Source organism: Vicugna pacos, chromosome 1, assembly GCF_048564905.1.
Source record: "Vicugna pacos chromosome 1, VicPac4, whole genome shotgun sequence".
NCBI classification, from domain to species: Eukaryota; Metazoa; Chordata; class Mammalia; order Artiodactyla; family Camelidae; genus Vicugna; species Vicugna pacos.
The window spans coordinates 63,011,608-63,033,417 of NC_132987.1; the positions used below are offsets into that span (position 1 = coordinate 63,011,608).

Here is a 21,810-nt window from a genome sequence, read left to right on the forward strand (position 1 = left end):
TCCTCTGTATCTGGAGAATTTCTAAGCCTGGGCACATGACTGTTGGCCCTGGGCCATAATACTCTTATCCAAAAAGTTCCTGGCCATTTTGATCAGCCAAACTCAGCTCTCACCCTGAACGAGCATAGGAGGCTAGTTTTATTAATTTAGCAAGCATCCATGGAGTGCCTACTACATGCCAGACACTGTTCCAGGCACTTGTGATACATCACTGAGTAAAACAGATCCCTGACCTCATGGAGCTAACTTCTTATTGAAGAGAGAAGGCAAACAATAAACATAACAAGTGAATTATATAGGGATGAATATTATGAAAACAAGGGAAACAAAAACAATTAAGAAGAACCTGGTGTGTGGTGTGGAGAGGTGAGGGGCAGGTTGCTGTGTTAAATAGCACCACAGGATTTAAACAATGGCTCCAAGCTGGTGAGAAAGTTAGCCATGTGGATACCTGGGGAAGAACACTCCAGGCAGCAGAACTGCTAGAGAAAGATCCAGAGACCAAAGGCAAGGCCAAGTTCAAGAAGGATCAAAGAGGCCATGTAGCTGGAGCTATGTGAGAGGGCAGAACTGGGGGGCAGGGGAGCATGGCGTTGGGGTGTAAATGACAAAGGGCCCTGGGGGCCTCTGAGTGAGGTGGGAGCCGCCCCTGGGGAGGTTTGAGCAGAGGAGTGATGGGATGTAACTTAGGTTTTGGAAGGACTAGAATAGAAACTGGAATAGAATCTGGGAGTTAGGAGGATTTTGCCCTAGTCCAGGTGAGAGATGAGGGTGGCTCTGACCATGGTGGCAGCAGACATGGTAGTGGGAGTTGGTCAGATTCTGAATATATTCTGAAAGCAGAGCCAACATGATTTCCTCCCAGATTGACATGGGCTGTCAAAGGAAGAGAAAGGTCAAGAAAACTAGACTTCTCAGCCTGAACAAACGGAAAGACGGAGTTGTCATCAGCGCCATTTGGGTCTGGCTCTCTTGTCAGAGCACTGAGACTCCCCTCTCCCACAATGAGCCAGCACACATTGTAGGGATGGATGGATCCAACTCAGGACAAGGGCTCCAGTAAAGCCCGAGCGCTGGGCTGCTAAGAGTTAACTCAGTAAAATATCCTTGAAATACAACATTGTGGTTCTGCTAGACCACTGAGCTATGTAGCCTAGCTTCACAGGCCACAGCACGGTTCTGGGTTCGTTGGGAGGAAAAACTTTTTCTTCTTTCAGCTTGGGTCCAGTGGTTGGAAGCCTGCAAGTTAACTGAGAAAAGAGATGAATAGGAGAAAAGATAAAGTTGATTTACATGTGAACCAGGGAGTTGTTCCGTAATGAGTAACTCACTGAATAACCAGAGGCAAAGGTTTATATACCACACTTAACAAAGGGGTGGGGCTTAAGGCTCCTGTGGGGAAAGCAGGGAAGGTTCTGTTGGGCACTCTGTCTCCATGGCAGCTAACTGGCTGGAAAACCCCCTGGAGGGGGATTAATGGCAGCTGTATTTTTAGAAGGCTCTGCTTTAGTCAGGTAGGGGAAGCTCAGACAACCTTTCTTTCTGCATCTTCTGTAGGCAAATGTTTCCTCTTTAAAATAATCGTTATACCAACTCTGGGGCATTTGAGTGGGTTCCCACAGGTTCAAAATGTTGAGTGTACACAGAATGTGTAGGTTAGGAGATGTGGTGGGAATCATCTAAGTTCGCAAAGCCCTGGGCAGGGAAAGAAATCTGTGGCTGAAAGAACTGAAGGGATAAAGCATGTGTTCCTAGATGCCAGGGGTCAGACACTTTTTGTACCCCACTTCAAGTTCTCTTGGCCTTGCCTCCTACTCTAGGTACTGCTGCAGGGACCAGTGTCCCAGGAGAGACCAGGCAGGGCCTTGCCATGTGTCATCTGGCCTCTGTCCCAGGGTTTCCCTGATGCCAAGTCTTGGGATATTTCTGGGAGCTGCTCAGCCCTCACATAGAGCAGCAAAAAACTGGGAGAATTAGTTCCTGTGGAGCAACCTGTAAGCCACCAGGAATAGAAGCCCACGGACAGATGCTGCCCATTTCATTCCTGGGACAGATGGTTCTCAGACACATCTCATAAGGCTTCTCAAGTATCAAAGAAGGTCTCAAGGATTGAACAACCGATCAGCCATAGGAGGGGCCAAATGCATAACACCTCTTTGTGCTGGCTCTCTGTCTTCCCTCCCACTTCCCACTTCTCATTTCCCTCACCAGCTCCTCAGGATTATGTTCCTAAATAACTTATTCAGGCTCTTCTTTCAGAGAAACTAAGCTTAAACAGACCCACTAGCTAATGACTGGACTCTGTGCTGACATAGGGCATCCTATGCTATTATCATTTACTAGAAGCAGGGTTCAGATTAGCAAAGGCCTAGAGCAAGGCTTGGGTGGGGGTAACTGATCATTCCACTCAGTTGTAACAGAGGAGTGGGAAGGGGACTCGCAGGAGGTAAGGCCAGAAATGTGCCCTGGGGCCATGTGGTGGAGGACTTTGCCTGCCACGCATGGGAAGTTAGTCTTATTCTAGAGACAATGGGAAGGCAGTGGTGGTTTCTGAGTGGGGAACTGGCAACACCAGAGCTCTGCTTTGGGCAGTACACTGTGGTACAATGTGGGTAGAGACCAGTAAGGGCAAGAGGACTATTAAGAGGTTATGACGGGGGAGGGTATAGCTCAGTGGTAGAGTGCGTGCTTAGCATGCATGAGGTCCTGGATTCAATCTCCAGTACCGCCATCAAAAATAATAATAATTAAATAAATAAACCTAATTCCACCCCCACCCCCCAAAATCCAACAATAATAACAAAAAGAGGCTATGGCCTAGGATTTCAGCAGTAGGATTGTAAAGGGGGCAGATGTGAACCATGTTGAGAAGTAGAACTAGAAAGACCTGGCACCTGCAGAAAAAGACCAGGGGCAGAGACAAGTAAAAGATGACCCTGAGATTCTGCAGTCTAAGAGGCTGGAGGACAGGGCACCATGCACAGAGCAGGGGGAAGAGCAGGTTTGGGGAGGAAGGATTGGCTCAGCTGACCCGAAGGCCCCCGGCATTACTTTCCTAGTGCTTTGAAGTCCTGCGCACGAGGAGGCCCAGGGAGGACACTCCCCGTACACCAGAGGATGCACTGCCTCTCCTGTCACCGTGGGAAGAGGAGGTGTGGACAAGAGGCCACAGGGCTCAGGTCAGGCTACTTCGGGACTTACAGGCAGTGCGATGGAGCCCAGGAAGGATTATTGAGGAGAGAGGCAAGAATCACTTAGCCACAGAAGGGCCAGCTTCTTCCTTTCTACTCTCAAGAAATGTTTGCTATACTCACTGTAACCATCACAAAACAATAAACACCATGAGCCAAATTTCTGTTTTATACTTTGTATGGCTGATTCTATGCACGCTTAATTGTGTTTACGACAATTGCAGGTTTCCATTTTCCTCTGGTTGAACCGATGCGGAAACACACAGGATGGCAGTGGGACACAGGAACCACCGGGCCCAGTGACCATGGCCCCAGGAGGCCCAGGAGGGGTGGCAGAGCTCCAGGGTCCCTGCTGGCACCAGGTGGGGGAGGAGCGTCAGGGAGGCATCAGGCTCTTTTCTTGAGTCCCTTCACAGAGACGGAGAGGGGCGTCCCCAGGAGGCTGGTTTGGAGCAGCTGCTGGACCTAAGTGAGCAGTTAGCAGAGGCCTGTTCTGCTTATTTACGTGTCCCCAAATAACAGCTCTCTCATTGTACATCCACCAAGGACCAGGCCCTTCTGCAACAGTCCTACAAGGCCAGCTCTACGACACAGATGAGAAAACGGAGGCTCAGAAAGGCTCAGAAGGCTGAAGGCTTGAGATCAGTCAGGATTTGAACACAGGTCTATCTGGCTCTCAAGTCCGAATTCTTTCCTTTTCACTATGCTGCCTTTCTTTCTGCCCAATGCCACTAGGCTGAGGGCCAAGGCCTCTCTTCCAGTACTGGGCAGCGAGCTGGACAGGTCAGGGCTGAAGCCAAGACACAGAAGGAAAGTAAAGAACACAGGATGATTTATGGCAGAGAGCCCCAAACCATAGCCTGTGGACCAAATCTGTCTTGCTGTCTGTTTTTCATATAGATCACAAGTTAAGAATATTTTTACATTTTTAAATGGTTGAAAAAAGACAAAAGAAGAATAATATTTCATGACACATGAGAAGTAGATGAAATTCAGTGTCAGTGTTCATGGGCAGGAATCCTGGCTTCTACCCTAAAACCATGGCCGCAGTGGCCCTCTGCCCAGCTCAGGCTCTTTTTCCCCTTTAGTAACTACTTCTTGACTTTGGGGCCTCGAGGTCCGGGAGGAAGGAGCAGGTTGCCGGCCACCCCTTCTAGGAGCATCTCCAGGGCACTCACCACACTCTGCATCCAGTCTGGATTGTTTCTGGCAGGGCTTGGTGGGTTCTCCATCCTCAGCACCATCTGTGGCCCAGGCTGGTAGTCCTAGGAGCTGAGAAACAGGGTGAAAGCTCCTGCATCCCTGTCTCCCATGCCTTGCTGCTGCCCAACATCCGCAGCACCTCTCTGCAGACTCCTGTCCACCCTCAGGAGTCTACATGGAACAGGTCAAAAGGCATCTATACTGCAAGAGAAGTGGAGGCAGTTAGATGGAGTTCAGCCACCCCATTCCCCATGCCATTCCCCAACCACCAACAGAGGGGGAACAGCAGGTGGCAAGGATCAGTGGGGAAAGAAAGCTGGGAGGAATGTGTAGGCACTTTTGACATGAAATGGACAAAATGCCAGGGTCCTGGGATTGTCAGGGACCTTAGGAGCCATTCAGTTCACATTTTCGCCTTGGCCTGAAGGACATGTGAGGTGCTTGCCTCTGTCCATCATAGTGTCCAGTTCTGCTGGGAGTGGAAAGGAGCCTGCATGTGAGTTATCAGAGTTGCAGAGAGCATGGTGGTCTGGGCAGCAGTCTGGTACCACATGGTAGAATTCATCACAGAAGCAGCTTCCTCTCTTGCAGTGGTAATCCATTCCAAGGCAGCAGAGGGGTTGAGGTTGGGAGCAGCTGTCTAGAGAAAAAGGGATATTAAAAAGAGACAGATTTAAAATGGTTTTGGGACAACTGGATATTCATATGCAAAAGAATGAATTCTCTACCTCACACCATATACAAAAATTAACTCAAAACAGATCACAGATCTAAATATTAAAACTATATAATTATAAAATGCTTAGGCAAAGAGACAGATGTAAATTGTCAAGAACTTGGATTAAGCAGTGGTTTCTCAGATATGATACTAAAAACACAAGTGACAAAAGAAAGAACAAAGTAAACTTGATCAAAATTTGGAAGTTTTGTACCTCTAAGGATGCTATCAAGAAAGTCCTGATTTACAAAACCGTTTCACCAACCCCAGTTCCTACCATTTTCCCAAGGTGCTCAACTCAATTATTATCTTATCAATATCTACCCACTACAGGATGAGGGGGTTTATCTTCTTTAAGACATGAGAAGAGCAAGGCATTAGCAGGTAGGGACCATGGCCCCATTTACCTGGTGAGTCTGTGGCTTGGGTGGATTGGGCCCTAGGTGCAGTTCATGCCTGGGAATCTCAAAGTTGCTCTTTATTTTACCTTGACCTTCCCAATTGTCTCCTGTTTGTTTAGCACCTGCCTGGGGCTTTGTTTAGGGATAAACTTGAAGACCTTCCAAAGTTGACAAGATCAACAGGGCTTAGGCCAGTGAGCGGATGTGGGGCTAAGTGGTTAACCCAGCCTGTTGTGGAAATGGGGACCAGCAGATAGGTGTCTGGTGAAAGGGGAGCAGCAGCCCAGGGAGGGCAGACCTCTCAAGGTGACAGTGTGCTGGGCTGGGTGGAGGCTTCTGAGTTTGGTCTGGCTTCTGCCTTACGTTCTGCTTGGGAGCCTCCTGCAAATGATCGATTTCCCTTCTCACATCATCCCCCTTCTTGAGTGCCTGGTCCGGTGTAAGGCTGTCACCAAGACCAGGAATTACAAAGGACTAGAACTGGAGAAGAGCCCCAGGGACTATCCAAATGAGGGTTATGGCCCATTTGCAAGTCAGAGATCAATTCAGTGGTCATGATCAGCACTTATTTTAACAGTCTGGGACGGAGTGGAATGGAATAGAATAGAAAATATCCATGTTGACTGAAATAAATGCACAGCCTAAAAGTTGAGAGTTATGTTTCATTTGGAGGGAGGATTCGAGCCGGGATGACAGCCTCTCAGATAGCTCTGAGGGACTGCTCCGAAGAGGTAGGGGAGGAGCTAGGATATATGGGAGCTTTACTACAAAGACTAGGTAGTTGGAACAATAAAAGATTACTTGTTTTCTAAAGAAAACCAGGCATCTCAAGTTAAAAGAATTTATTGCTTTTCTATGTATGGGAGGAAGCAAACATTTGGGCTCATTGAATTCATTCCTTTGACAAGCACCTAGCTGTCTAGGGCCAGTATCCTGTCCTTTCTTCTTCTGTGTCCCCTCAGAGGGCACCATTGTGAGTGGCTGCAGAGGCCAGGCTGCAGGCTTGTCTTCCCTGGTGGGTGGCAGCAGCGGCTGATGACTTGATGGCTTCATCATTCTTTGTTTACTGATATGGTTTTCATTCACATCCACATACATTGTACATGTAAGTGTAAGTTGCTTAAGGTTTTTTTTTAAATTTTTATTTGTTTTTATATCCATGTGTGTTAGTAATGGGTCACAGTATAAAACATATTTATGTGGATTGTGGCCAGAAAAGTTTGAAAGACACTGATCAAAAAATGGAAAAGCCATGTTGATGAGGTCATGCTTGAGCGGGTGACAGAGCTGGGAGCAGAACCAGCAATCCTGACTGCTTCCCTGCTTTTCCCACCACATCCACGCTCAGGGTTCGCCTTCAAACAGCCTCTGGTTGCACTTGCCACCTATCTCTGCTATTCTCTAAATACCCTTCATACTCCTGCTTTTGAACTGTTTGTTCAAGCTATATCCTCTGCTTAGAAGGCCCTTCCCTCCCACAGCCACTAGAAGAAAACATTCTTATCCTTTAAGGCCTTGATTAAACTCAACCTTCCTAGGGTTGCTCAGGAACTAGCTCATTATTCTGAGACTGATAAATGAAGACTTATTTATCCAGACTTTCCACACAAACCAAAGAGTTGACAAGGAAAAGATCTTCTTTATAGAAGAACTCCAGCCAACAAATGCAGAAGGAATAACAGAATTAGAAAACCATCACTGGGCAACCCCTAATGAAAAAATGGAGCTGGGCAATAATCATCAGTGGAAGCCAAAACTCTTAGAGAAAGTGGAACTTTTATAATGGACCTACCAATGGAGGCATTTGTCTGATCAAGTTTAACACCACTAGAAGCGAGATGACTAGACGTTGCATGTCTCCTTCACAAGGAAATAGGACATGGGGAATTCCACAGCCTCACCTACAGTATATTCTTACCCAAAGAAATGAACTTTAGCTATCAGATTTCAGGAAATGCAGGGGACAGAGAAACACCTGTAAGGATCTGATCAGACAAATCCAGAATGCAGGATGGTTTATAGGACAAATGACCTGGTTTCTTCAACAAATAAACAGCACGAAAAAAAGGAAGAAGGCTGTTATAGATTTAAAGACACTTAAGAATGTACCAGTTAAATGTAATGTGTGGACCTTGTTTGGATCCTGATTCGAATATGCCAATTGCAAAAAAAGCCTTTTTGACAATTAGAGAAACATGCACACTGATAGGTATTAAGTAATAGTAATTATTTAAATTATTTCAGCTCTGATCAGGTATTGTGGTTATATATATATATTTTTAGTATAGTGGATAAGAATGAGCAAAATGTTGATAATTTTCAAGCTAGCCAATAGGCCCATTGGGTTCATTATACTGTTCCCTCTATTTTTGTGTGTTTCAAATTTTCCAAAACAAAATTTTTTGGAATAAATTTGATCTATCCAGAGATGCCTTCCTACATTACTCCCCCACAACCCCCCACCCCCGGCTGGGATGTAGGGATTGACTACATTTACTGGGATTAACTTTTTCTTCTTACTCTTAAAAATCTATTGCTTTCGATGTCTAACATAGCATGAATCCCCATCTCCGTTATTGTTACAGTCTTCTTTCTGGAGGTATTCATCTTCCCACCAGCTTCTTGAAAGCAGGAACAGCATCCCTGTAGTTCTGGTATGAAATAATTTATATTTAATTTAACTAAAAAGATCCTAATTGACCTTGGGCTCACACTTGATCTCCCAGGGTATCCATAGGCCAGGACAGATTTACAGTTCCTAACAGAGCTGACTTGTCCTATCAGTAAAATGACAGCACAATACGGGAAAGGAAGGCCACCCATGGTGACAAAGCACCCATTCACTCATGGATTCATTTTATTCTATCAAGCGACATTCTGAGCGGAGTACCATGGTAGATCATAAACATACATTCCACTGCCCTGCCCCTCCCGACCCTCCAAAAAAACACCTTCCAGAAGCTCTAGCGAACAGCACATCGTAATGTACAGTAAGTGCTGCGCCGCAGTGAGAGGAGAGAGCCACCAGGTTGGTGGAGGGGCAGTGAGCCCACCCGGAATCCGCTTCCCAGAGAGGAGGTGGTGGTAGTTCAGGGACTCCTCTGTGACCATCCCACTGGCTTCAGACTAAGAAGCTAGTAGAAGTGGTAAGCTCTGGGCCAGAAAGAGCCCCAAACAGGGCTGGGCGAAGAACCCAATGCTAACAGTTTGCACCCCTAGGGAGCAATACACTTTAAACATGTTTCACAGGTTTACAGAGAAGAGGCTGAGCTCTGCAGGGGAAGGGTGTGGAAAGGGGGCCCTGGGCAGCCTCCTCCTCCCTCTGCGGTTCTCAGCAATGCTGCGCCAGCCCCAAACTTGCAAACCCCACTCAGCCGATCTGCAGCCCTGTTCTTCCCCAGGAGTCCTTTTTACAAAGCAGTTTATCAACACATTTGTTGTTACTTGAGCATGCCCCTTAAGGCTCCCCCCTACAAAAGGTATTCCAACCAGTGACATCTAGTTTTCTCCCCAAAGAGGTTCTGGTAGATACAGCTCTCTCCGCCCCACTGCATTTCCAGGAATACTTTAGCCAACCACGTGGGTTGGTGCTTGGCAGTTGCCCAGTGAGTCTGCCTATTAATCTGGATGTGGGCTTGGCACACCACCTTCTCTCTGTCCCCCGACTGTGCATGTTCTAGAGCCTCATGCTGCCTCTACTCACAGGAACCTCTTCTGGACATTCCTCTGGACTCCCCATCTGAAGCTGACCTTCCCAAGCAAATTATCCAAGGACACCTTATAAATATGAAGGTGGGTGCACAGAGAAACCACCCTAAGCACTGGTAGATGCTTAGTAAATGTCTGAACAAATGAATTATTTAATTAATGAATTAGTGAACATAAGGAAGTATATCATGCCAGGGACAAAAATGGTTGATTGAATGAATGAATGAATAAATGAAAGAGACTAGAGGCCTGGTCCCTTTGACCTGCTAGCCTGGCTCCTCACCTGTCTCCTGGTCTGGGGCCTCAGGGCTCAGCCACAGCAGGAGGAGGAGAACCAGCCACATGGCCGTAGGCATCCAGCAGAGACAGTGTTTCAGGGACCAAGGCCGGGGCTTTTAATACCCACCCATCCCAGTAAGCTCATTTGGTCTCTGCAATCCCGGGGAGGAGCCAGCTGGCACTGGGGCAGCCACTGGCAGAGGACAGGGTGTGGCACCAAAACAGTGGCACAGGTGTCCTAGTTGCTTGGAATACCTTGCCCAAGCAGAAGTAATGCAGCAAAAAACAATTTTCCAGTCGCCTGGGGTTTCCAAGAGCAGAATCAGAGAAACCAGTATGATTACTGTCAAGGATTTTGGAGACCTTCTGGTCTCACTTTCCCATTTTATAGATGAGGATACTGAGGCCCTGAGAAGACAAGAGCAACCAGAGTTCACACAGCTCAGTTATTGTAGAGCTGAGGTGAGAACCTCCATCTCCTGGCTCACTGCAGGGTTCTTTCAACCAAAATACAGCGGCATTATTCAGAGACGTCCCTGGGAGGTCCTATCTGCCAGGAAAATCATCTGGGCAGCTCTATTCCCCCCAGAGTTGTTATTACTTGTCTACACCATAGGGCTATTCGAATGCTGACAGAACAAGAGAAGGTTGAGGGATAGAGATTTGAGGGGACTCTCCCATAGGAAAATGTGAAAAGTAAGGTGGCTCGACTGGCCACTGGGGAAATGCCTAACTATAGTCTGGTGTTGGTTATACACTTGACCCAACCAGGTTTCTGTTCAATCTCTGCATGTGGCAGAAGTTCTCATTTAAAAGAGACAGTGAGTACTTAAGATAGACTCACAGCCATTCCTACTCACATCCTATCACCTTCCAGTATAGAGGCCAGAAAAATTAAATCTTTCTTTCCCAACCTTCCTTCACTTGGTGGTCAGTGATATAGTTCTGGACAGTAAAACATAGATGGAAATATCCTGGAGAACATCTGGAGTTTTGCTTTCTTATAAAATGGACAGGCAGAAGAGGAGAGCTTGCTGTCACTCCCCTTTTTCCTTCTTCCTGTTTTTAAGAGGTTGTGATGCCTGGAGCTGTGGCAGCTACTCTACAATCATGAGGCAACAATTACACAATAGAAAAAGCCTGAGCCTCAAAGACATAATTGAACAACTGAACCAGAGTCAGCAACTGCCTACCTTGAGACTTCTTGGTATGTGAGGGAAATAAACCTCTGTTTGTTTGTTATTCTTACTTGGGATTTTTGTAACAAGCAACTGAAAGCATAACTGTGTAGTGATAATATTTGGAAGTGCTCAGGCTAGGCTGGAAATGCTCTTAGGGAGGCAGTGGTGGAGACTGCATTGGGTTGGAGGTTGGAAAAAATGACCCACAGAAGTCCCTTCTGGCTTAGAGACTCTGGGGCACTATGAGAAGGGGGAAATTTCCTTTTCTAACAGCCTCTAAATAGTTGCTACAGAGGACAGAGAAAGACTCAGAGAACCTCAGGACTATAAATGCTTTCTGTCACTTTGTCATATGCCTAAAACTCATTAACTGATTCAACAGTACTGTTTAAACACCTATTCTAATACAATTCTTAAGGATTCCACAATAAAGAAGACAGACACAGTTCTGCTTTCAAGGAGCTTCAGTCTAGTAGTAAAAGAGACAGACAAATTCGCAAATACAATACATGATGATGACTATGAAAGGGAGAGACAGAGGAAGAAGACCTACCAGGGGTCTGGGAGATAGAGGTGGAAGCAGGTGGGCTGGAAAGATTCTCTAGAATTATATTGTTTATGCCAAAATTTAGAAGATGAGTGGGATTTATCCAGGTGGAGCACTGAGTGGGATGGGAGAATGGTCCAAGAAGAGGAAATGACACGTTTAGAAGTTCCCATGCCATATACTTAATTTGCATCATTCGTTTCAACTACTGTAAAATATTCATTATGATAGGAATGTAAACTAGTACAGCCACTGTGGAAAACAGTATAGTGGTTCTTAAAAAATAAAAATGAAATTACCATATGATCCAACGATTCCACTTTTTAGGTATATACCAAAAGAATTGAAAGCAGGGCCTCGAACAGATTTGTACACCAACACTCATAGCAGCATTATTCACAATAGCCAAAAGACAGAAATAATAAATGTCTGTCAATAGTGAAGGGATAAACAAACAAAATGTGATACATGCATACACTGGAATATTATTCAGTCTTAAAAAGGTTATAAATTCTGATACATGCTTCAACATGAATGAACCTTGAAAATGTTATACTAAGTGAAATAAGCACTCACAAAAAGACAAATATTGTATGATTATACTTACTTGAGGTACCGAGAGTCATCAAGTTCATACAGAAAGAAAGCAGAGCAGTAGTTACCAGGGGCTGGGAGTCGGCGGATAATAGGGAGTTGTTATTTCATAGGTATAGGGTTTCAGTATGGAAAGAGGGAAATGTGTTCTGGAGATGGTTAGTGTTGATGGTTGCACAACAATGTGAATGTACCTCATAGTACTGAAATGTATACTTAAAATGGTTAAAAGAGTAAATTTTATGTTACATATAATTTATCATTATAAAAATATTGCATTATGACTATTCAACATTTATTCAGCCATTCTCTTGTTGATTGATATTTGGACTGGTTGCAGTTTTCCATAATTATAAAATGTTGCTATAAACATTCTTGTACACCTCTTATATTCTTATATTCATCTTATATATTTTTATACATATCATCATCATACCCCTCCGCACGATCTAGGAATGGTATTATTCAGTCATAGGTTGTACACGTCTTCAAGTCCGAAATGTGATCAAGTGGTCCTTATGACGATTTATCTGCCCACCAGCAGTGCAGCAGGATTTCTTGTTCCACATTCTCACCAACACTTGATATTTTCACTTTTCCCCTCCTCCAATTTGATCAGTGTGGCATCATAATGAATTCCGGTTTTAATTTGTGTTTCCATGAGTACTGCTGAGTTTGAGATTACTGATTATTTAGGTTTCTCTTCTACAAATTGCCCATTTGTAGACTTTGCTCATTTTTTTGCTTTGTTTTTATGAATTTATGAGGTTGTTTTTGTTACTGAAAGTAGACATCCTTTATAAATTCCACTTACCATTTCACTTCTTTGCAGGTTATGTGTGTGAATATCTTTCACCCTGTGTATGGCTTGACTTTTTATTTTGTTTCTTTTGATGTGCAGCAACTTTATATTTTAATTTAAGGCAAATTTATCTGTCTTTTGCATTTTGTGCTTTTGGTGAATTGTTTTTTGAACTCTTTCTCTACTTTTAACTTTTTTAAGTTTATTTTCTTCTATAAGTATTTGTATTTATTTCCTAGGGCTGCTGTACAAATTACCACAAATTTGGATGACTTAAAACAAGAAAAATTTATTCTTTTATAGTCCTGGAAGATAGAGGTCTGAAATCAGGGGCTGGAAGGATCATGCCCTCTTTGAAGTTTCTAGGGGAGGATCCTTCCTTGCCTCTTCCTAGCTTCTAGTGGTTGGTGGCAATCCTTGGCGTTCCTTGGTTTATTAGAGCATCACTCCAATCTTTGCCTCTGTCATCACAAGGGGTTTTCCTTATGTGCCTCTTCTCTTTTTGTAAGTTCACCAGTCATACTGGATTTAGGGTCCAGCCTACTCTAGTACAACCTCATCTTAGCTTGATTTCATCTGCAGATTCTATTTTCATAAAGGTCACATTCACAGACATCAAGGCTTAGGACTTGAACTGATCTTTTGGGAGGACACAATTTAAGCCACAATAGTAATACAATTTTATTTTCACATTTAAGTCTTTTATCTACCTGGAATTAATTTTTGTGTTCATTTGATGTCGGAGCCAGCCGACAACCGATCAGGTCCAGAAAACCTGTGCTGCAGGACTGAAAAAGAAAGACAAGACTAAAAGGTGGGGTTGAGAGGGTCTCACTCTAGCCCGCAAGACGCTAGGTCAAGAGTGGACGACGAGTTTATTTCTTGCAGTTAATTTATATGATTTTAACCCATTAGCTCATACATTCCTGCATGTAGGCAAAGGTATTGTTTTAAGGCACATTAACAACGTGTACTAAAATCATTAACTTGTATATTGTTACAGACATCATTATTGTTTACAGTTCTCGTAAAACTAAGATTAAGAGTTCCTGGAACCAAGATGATAAACTAAGGCATTGTTCCTCTAAGCTAACATCGTGACTCGTGTACTATTATCTCAGGTGATTGTTCTTCAGGCTAAGATCACTAACTTGCATGCCGATTGTATCTCTCCTTCCAAAGGTCCTTAGTGACTTGATAGCTCAGGATGTTCCTTCAGGCCTTAATGCATCTGGCACATTTCTCAAAGGGGTGGCGGGACAGAGATTGTCCTTGAGAGATCAACCTCAGAGCCTGACGCCCTGCACTGTGGGAGTTTAGGCCCAACCTCTGTGCTCGGCAGTCCTCAGGTCATGAGTGGCCCCCCGCAATTTGAGGTGTGGATCTAAAGTAATTTTTTTCATAGGGATAGCCAGTGTTAAATAATCATGTACCAAATAATTTGTCACTTCCCCACTGGTTTGTGAAACCACCTCTGCGGCATATCAAATTTCCTTATATATATAGATCTATTTATGGACTTTCCATTTTGTTTCATTGTTCTGATTTGTCTTTTCCTACACAAGTGCTGCATTATCTTAATTATGCTAGCTTTAGGATATATTTCGATATCTGTTAGAGCAAGATTATTCTTCTTAGAATTTCCTTAGCTATTTTTAGTCCTTTGCATTTCCATGTAAATTAACATAGATATGTAAAATTCTCTTTCATATTGCTCTAAATTCTGTAGTTCCTGGAAAATTTTTCTATTGCATCTGCTGATTCTTTCTCATGGCAATTTATAACATACATTTTTTAATTAAACTTTTTATTTTAAAATAATTACAGTCACACATGCAATTATAAGAAATAATGCAGAGACAGTCCACATACATTTTACCCAGCTTCCTCCAAAAGTAACATCTTACAAGACTATAATACAACATCACAAACAGGGTACTAACATTGAAAGAGGAAAGACAGAATGTTGCCACGGCAAGGATCCCTTGTGTTGCCCTTTAATAGCCACATTCTCTTCCCTCCTGCCCGCACCTTCTCAACTTCTGGCAACCACTACTCTGTTCTTCATTTCTATAATTTTGTCATTTCAATGATGTTATATAAATGGAATCATGTAGAATATTTGGGGATTGGCTTTTTTTTCATTCAGAAGAATTCTCTGGAGATTCATCCAGGTTGTCGCATATATTAATAGTTTATTCCTTTTAATTCTAAGTAGTATTCTAAGGTATGTATGTCCTATTGTTCATTCTGGTATTTCAGCTGTAGAATGATATCTGGGTTGTTTCCAATTTTTGACTAATAAAGCTGCTATTAGCATTCATATACAGGTTTTTGTGTGCATATATATTTTTACCACTTGGGGATAAATGTGCAACAGTGAAATTGGTGGGTTGCAGGATAGTTGCATGTTTATTTAGTCTCATAAAAAACTGACAAACTGTTTTCCAGGGTGGCTGAACCATTTTACATTCCCACCAGCAATGAATGAGTGGTAGTCTCTTTGCATCCTTGCTGACATTTAGTATTGTTACTATTTTTTATTTTAGTGGTTCTGATAGATATGTTGTTATATCTTGTGGTGTAAATTTGCATTTCCCTTATGGCTAATGACATTGAACATCTTTTCATGTGTTTATTTGTGACTAGTATACCTGTTTCAGTGAAATGTTTCTTAATATCTTTTGCTCATATTCTAATTGGATTTTTTATTTTATTACTGTTGAGTTTTTAACTTAATTTTTAAAATAGAGGTATAATTGACATAGAACATTTACCGTTGAGTTTCAAGAGTTCCTTATGTCCTCTGGATACTAGCTCTTTGCTAGATGGGTGGTTTTCAAATATCTTTTCCCAGTTTGTAGCTCATGTTTTTGTCCCTTTAAAGGGGTATTTTGTAGAGCAAACGTTTTTATTTTTATGTGTCCTTACATAAATCATTTTTGGTGTCAAGTCTAAGAATTACTTGCCTAGCTGTATATCCTGAGATTTTTTCCTGCTTTTTTTTCCCCTAAAATTTTTATAATTTTACATTTGCTGCGATCTATTTTAATTTTTGTATAATTGTGATAATAAGTCAAGGTTCTTTTTTTTTTTTTTCTGCCTGTGGATTTCCAGTTGCTCCAGCATCATCTGTTGAAAAGTCTCTCTTTCATTCATCAAATTGCTTTTGCATCTTTGTCAAAAATCAGGTGGGCATATTTGTTTGGGTCTGTTTCTGGGTTCTCTATTCTGTTCCATTGATCTATGTGTCTATACCTCCAACAACACAACATAGTTCTTGATTATTGTAGCTATATAATGTCTTAAAATTGGGTAGACTGATTTCTCCTACTTCCTTCTTCTTTTTCAAAAGTTTTAGTCATTCTTGCTCCTTTGTCTTTTCATATAAATTTTAGAATAATTTTGTCCAAAAAATCTTGCTGGGATTTTGATAGGACTTGCATTAAGTTTGTATATAAATTTGGAGATAATAGCCATCTATACTGAGTCTTCTAATCCATGAACATAATATATCTCTTCATTCACTTAGATCTTCTTTGATTTCTTTGATCAAGAATTTATACTTGCTGCATACAAATCCTGTACATATTTTATTTAATTTACATCTAAGTGCTTCTTTTTTTATATATACTGATTGAAAGTGGTATGGTATTTTAAATTTTGGTGTCCACGTGTTCATTGCTACTACATAGAAATGCAATTGATTTTTGTATGTTTATCTTGTAGTCTGCAACACTGCTAAGCACATGAATACTAGGAGGGTTTTAAAAAAGAGATTCCTTGGGATTTTCTACATATACTGAAATATATATGGATGAATATGATGTCTAAGATTTGCTTGAAAATAATCATAGATACATGACATGGGGTGCACCTCCATGCCCAGGCCTGGGGGTGAGGGGCACCCTGTCTCATAGACACATGATGCAGGGTGCCCCTCCACCCCCAGACCTGGTAATTGATTGATTGATTGACTGACTGGCTGACTGACTGACTGATTAACAACTCAGGTTCCCTGTGCTCTGGTTGATTGAGAGCTCAGGTTCCTTGTGTTCTGGGTTGCTCCTTTCCCCTTCCCCTTCCCCTCCCCCTGCCCAGTGCTCATTTATATCTAAACTACCTAACATTCCCCCCTCTAGTCATAGGACCCCAAATCTTTGGGACTTTGAGAGCGACAACCACTCTAGCTACTTCCTGCTGATCTGGGACAACCATGGAACTCATTGGGGTCCCAGACTAGCTGGCTGTCAGTGGGCAGGATGTGAGCGAAGGGTCAGTGTCCATCGAGGGGCTTGTATATAAGCGGTCTTGGCTGATTGGTTGATTACCTTGTTGTACAGCCATTTGAACTTTACCTCTAGATGAGAAGAAACACATTTCACAAGAAGGTTGAAAAAACAGAGGCCAAATATATAGAGCTAATCCTAGCCAAAGGATGAAAGGGGCAAACAAGGGTCTTAAAAAAAATGATTTCTGTGCTTTCTGTTCATTTAAGTTTTAGAAAGCAGATGTTGGAGTGTTAGTCCAGTGAACTAAGGGAGGAGTAAAAAGAGAGACCCTAATGTCAGAGAGATTTTAAATTAGTATTAAAACAGTTTGGCAGGGGCCCTAAAAGAAAAAAGTTTTGAGCCAGGAGACATTTAAGAAAGAGGTTTATCTAACAGGGATCCGTAATCCCCTAGGGCGATGGAACAGTCTTACCGGAGTGTTGCTTGAAAAGTAGTCACAGATCGCTAAGAGGCTCACAAGAATATGTGGCTCCCATCAGTGAACCAGATCTCATCAGGGTTTTCCAGGGGTTGGTCGGTGAGATCTGTGCTAGCTCCTAGAGAAATGGCTAGGGACTCATAACATAGGTGAAAGGGAAGAGACTCCTCTGGTGATGGTAATACTGCAGCAGGATTGAGTGTCCCACAAACGGAGACAATGATATCTGGGTTTAAGAAGCCGAGCAGCTGAGAGCCAGAAATGTCCCTTGCCTTTTAAAAGATCAGAAATTTGATGGTTAGCGTATGCTTGTATAGGGGCTCCCAGAGTTAGCTTAGAAGCTTCCTCCAGGAGAGTGGAGAGGGCTCCCAACACTCAGGCAGGAAGGCCAGCCTCGAGCAGTGAGATCTACCCACTTGGAGAGGTATCCTATAGGCTGTTGGGTAGGACCCAGCCATTGAGTGAGGACCCCCAAGGTTATTCCTCCTCTCTCGTGAACAGAGAACTGGAAGGGCCTTGTGGGATCTGGAAGGCCCAAGGCCAGGGATCTTACTAGATTTTTTTCATTCTTCCATTGCTTCCTGTTGGGAAGGCCCCTACTGGAGAGATACTGAGCCATCTTTATCCTTTAAGCTGTCATACAGAGGTTGGGCTATAGACCCATAGTTAAAGATCCAAAGCCTACAGGAACTTGTTAGTCTAAGAAATACCCTGAGCTGTTTTCAAGTAGTGGGATTAGGGAGTTGTAAGATTCCGTGAATTCGCTCAGGGGAAAGGCTACAGTTTCCAGGAGTCAGAACAACTCCTAGATAAGTTACCTCTTGTTTAACCATTTTGGCCTTGGACCTGGAAACTTTATATCCCTGCTCAGCCTAGAAGTGAAGACTTTGGATTGCATGTTGCATGGCCTGTTCTCGAGTAAGGTAGCCGATAAGTCAGTCATATATTGTTTTCGATTAGGGAACCAGGTTAGGATCTCTGAGGGACATGACAACTGGAGCAGCCGTCTTTGCTCGCCCTGGGATACCTTGATCCCAGACAGCAGGATTAATTTTATTCTCCCAAGCCTCTGGGTCCAGAGGTTTTTCTCTTTCCCCAGAGAGCAGTAAGAGTATAAAGAGGTGAAAGTTTGGGGACCTTCTCCCAGGATAACTCAGGTTCCCAGCTTGTAAAGAAGATCTTGGCCTTAAAGGGGGCTAGGACATTCTGGCATGCATAAGAAAGAATGTGCCAATGAGCGTTCATCCCATAAACAACAAAGAGGGTGAGTAAAGAATCTTAAGGTCAGTTTACCTGTGACTCCCATGATGGTACAGAATCTAGAGAAGGGCCCGGAGAAGGAAATTAGGACAGAGTAGGTAGTTCTGGTATCCAAAAAAATAAAAGTGATTGTCCTACCTGCCATATCACTTGCACCCGTGGCTCCAGCCCAGTGATGAAGATCTCTTGTGTTGGGGCTGACTGGAGGGGACTTCTTTAGTCCCAGACAATCATTTGCAGGTCGTAGGCCAGTTATCCCCCATGGGCCATTTGGCTTGAGGGACAGAGGGCTACACAACAACCTTGCTTGTTACACCAAAAACAGGCAGATCTTGAAGGTTTGTCCTTATGGGGAGCTTTCTTGGCCCACTGACCAGGTCAGTGGCAGATGTTGTATTTATCATCAGGCTTGTCTCAGACTTCTGGGGGCCAAGAATTTAGGGATGGTGGCTGCCCTTGAAAGGCTGTAATCACTTGGGCCTGCCTGGCCTCTTTCCTGCTTTCCTTCTCCTGAGCTTTGGCTTCTTTACCTGATCTCAATTTAAAAAAAAAAAAAAACCTGTGGTAGCAATGGTTAGCGTTTACCAAGAGTTACTCTAGGTTCCTGGATTGCCTTTTGGAGTTTTTGTCTACTATTGGAGGCAGATTTGGTGAGAAATTTATCTTTTGAGATGATTTGTGGCTGCCACCCTTCTCTCTCCCTCTTTGGAGACGGCCCGCATTCTGTCTATGGAGTGTGTACCTACTTTTACTCTAATCTGAGCACCCAAGCCCCACACCTCATGGCCTTTCTCTTGCCTCTTGATGTATCTCTAAATAAATCTACCTATACTCAAACAAAACAAAACAAAAAAAGATGACTTGTCCCTCATATGAGCTGAGGTCTAAGACAGGCCTGGGGGTGGATGTATACCTATACAATACACAGATTTTATATGTATATATGTATACATTATATTATATACATATATTATATTAATATATATGCACATATCCATACACAGACATGTGTGTATATTATATCCAACTCAGACATGTGTATGGATATACATAGATAATATATACATATACATGTATAATATATACATATCATATACATATCTATACACAGGCATGTGTATATATTGTATATATTATATATAGACCTGTGTATGGATGTGTAACCATTTAATAGACACATGATACGGGTGCACTTTGCCTGCACCCCCCGCCTGTGTGTGGAGGGGCACCCGTTCTCATAGACACATGACTATTAGCGGGTGGGAATATAGATGAAACACAACTGTGAGTTGATCATTGCTGAAGCTGCATAATGGGTACACGGGGGTTCAGTTTTCTACTCTCAATATCTTTGTAAATGTTTGCAATTTTGTATACTAAAAGAAAAATTTCCAATTATTTTTCCCTGTAAAAGCTACAGGGGCCCTCATTACAGGGTGAGGTCATAGTGGTTGACCCTTTATGGTCTGACCTTGCTAAATATCCAATTGTTCCTTGAACACTTTTCAAAAGATGCCCTCTCTCTATGTCTCATAGTTGTCTACCCACTATTTTCAGTTCCAGCTTTGTTTTTGCTCCTGCTGCATTGACCCTCCTGTCTCAGAAGGCCCTTCTCCCTCCACTTAGCAGATTAAATCCGACCTTGCCTCAGAGAGCCAGCTCCAGAACCAAGAGGCCCTGGAGACCTCCCCTCATCACTCTGGCCACATTGATCTCTCCCATCTCTGACCTTCCAGAATTCTGTTTTTAACATTCATTCTGGCATAACACCGTCATTAAGAATGGGGTTTTTGGAACCAGGCTGGCTACATTCAGATTCAGGATCCACTGTTTACTAGCTCTGTCATTTTGGGCAAGTTACTTAAACTCTCTGTGCCTTAACTACTTCTTTATAGAATGGAAATGATAATGGTGTCTACTTCATAGAGTAGTCAGGAGAATTAAAGGAGTCATACATGAAAAGGATTTAGAATAGTGCTCTACACACAGTAAACATTCCATACGTAATGACTTCATTTGTGCAGTCCTATCTTCTAACTAAACTGTAAACTCCTAAAGGGCAGGAACTGCATCCAAGCTCTGAGTCACGTACATGGTGGATGAAGAAAATTATACATCCATGATTTGGATCAGGTTAAGTCGGCCAAGTAAAGTCAATATTTGAATTATCATTGCCTTCTCTTTGGCCCTTTTACTGCCTGCATTAGGGTTCTTTTCTTGCCAGCAACAGAAACTGACTCCTGCTAACTTAAGAAGAAAAAGGAATGTACTAAAAGGATTTGAAGGGAAAGCTAAAGAACTGGACTCAGAACAGGATAGGAAAGTGGCAGCCCCAGAGTCCCAGGGGCGGGAATGACGGTCTCATCATCATGCTAGAATGAGAAAGTGCCTGCTCACTTACTTTTTTGTTCATTGCCTTATTTGTTCAAGGTTCAAAGTCTAGGGAAAGAGTTCAGGCAATCCAACTTTATCAATGTGCCCATCCCTTGGTCAAGGGTTAAAAAAAAATGAATTTAGGGCATGGGGAATAGTTCAGTGGTAGAATGCATGCTTACCATGCATGAGGTCCATTAAAAAAAAGATAAGAAAGAAAAAAGAAAAGAAAAATTGATAATTTGGGAAAGAGGGGAAGATGTTAACTAAGAACTAAAGAGAAGGCTTGCTCTATCTATATTTTATCTGGGACCCTTGAGTTGACTGGCACATTGTGGAAAGAATGTAAGTTGGATAAATATTTCTGTCTAGCTGGTAACCTCTTTGCCTTTGGTTTTAAGACTACCTCTACTTGGGATAGGATAAGGGCAAGTAAGCACATATGAAGGAATGGTTTCTGCTCACAGGTGCTTATGATGGGAACACCATGTCAGAGTCAAAAGGAGCTGTTTGTAGGTTTTGGAATAGCTGGAGTCCTAGAAGCCTCTGGAAGACTGTCCAGATGGTCACTGTCTGGACTTTCCACTCTAAAACCTAGTAGTCAAGAGGGTTTTCCTGAGTCCCACTAGCCCTGGTCCCATCCTGCCCCAGCCTTCCCAAGGATGCTGATTAGTTTGAACCCAGTCCAAAAGCCAAAATTATTTCAGGACTAAGGTAATGGGGGGGACCCTACAAACTATCAAGAATGGAAACCAAGGTTTCTAAGCCTGGATATGCAGATAGTTTACGGAAACTCCGAAGTGTCCTCTCCCTGTGTGCCCTCAGGACAGAAGGACTGGACAT

At 43.0% G+C, this 21,810-nt stretch overlaps 1 long non-coding RNA gene and 1 pseudogene across 1 annotated transcript; one reads left to right on the forward strand and one right to left on the reverse strand.

The window, feature by feature from the left end:
• Window positions 1-1,426: 1,426 nt before the first annotated feature.
• Window positions 1,427-3,362, forward strand: LOC140697014 (uncharacterized). Its single transcript, XR_012073842.1, has 2 exons — window positions 1,427-1,514; window positions 3,060-3,362. It is a non-coding gene; the product is annotated as an uncharacterized lncRNA (long non-coding RNA).
• A 920-nt stretch (window positions 3,363-4,282) lies between these two features.
• Window positions 4,283-9,631, reverse strand: LOC140698970 (uncharacterized; annotated as a pseudogene).
• Between the last annotated feature and the right edge of the window lie 12,179 nt (window positions 9,632-21,810).